The sequence below is a fragment of the Penaeus monodon genome, chromosome 25 (genome assembly GCF_015228065.2).
Source record: "Penaeus monodon isolate SGIC_2016 chromosome 25, NSTDA_Pmon_1, whole genome shotgun sequence".
Classification (NCBI taxonomy): Eukaryota; Metazoa; Arthropoda; class Malacostraca; order Decapoda; family Penaeidae; genus Penaeus; species Penaeus monodon.
Window position 1 is genome coordinate 19,601,478 of NC_051410.1, and position 594 is coordinate 19,602,071.

The window sequence follows — 594 nt, forward strand, 5'->3', positions numbered from 1 at the left end:
TTGTTTGTTTCATAATTATTGTGATGTTAGTGTGATTAGAGGTTGCTAGATATACTTTTATTATACCGGGTCTTGGAAAGATATTACCATGGATAATGTGACATGGCGAGATTGCTATGAAAATGTGTATATAAGTCCTCACTGATAATTGTCCCACAAATTAATCATATAATTATACGGCCTACACAAATTCACCTGAATCAATGTGAAACAGCTGAGCATTAGGACAGGTGACATCACACACATTCATACAACTTCCCCATGCTCGGCAAATCATCTGCAATTCCTTTGTGGATTTCATCATTAAATGTGTTATTTGTATTTGCTGGTGTTTCATCCTTAGGCCAATATATAGACTACAACTTTCTAGGGAGGTACAGGAACTTTGAATACAGTAACCATCATTTCTTTATGTATAGTTCTGCAATCACAACATATATATGCACATCTATTTCTCCTTTAGTTTACTATTTTACGAAACTCTTTATACAGATTCATATATTTATCAGCTGTTGGGATGCTGATATACAAATTCTTGTATCTGATGGATGTTTTTAAAGAGTTCTTGTATATAGTCACTGCCTCTGACTGTTG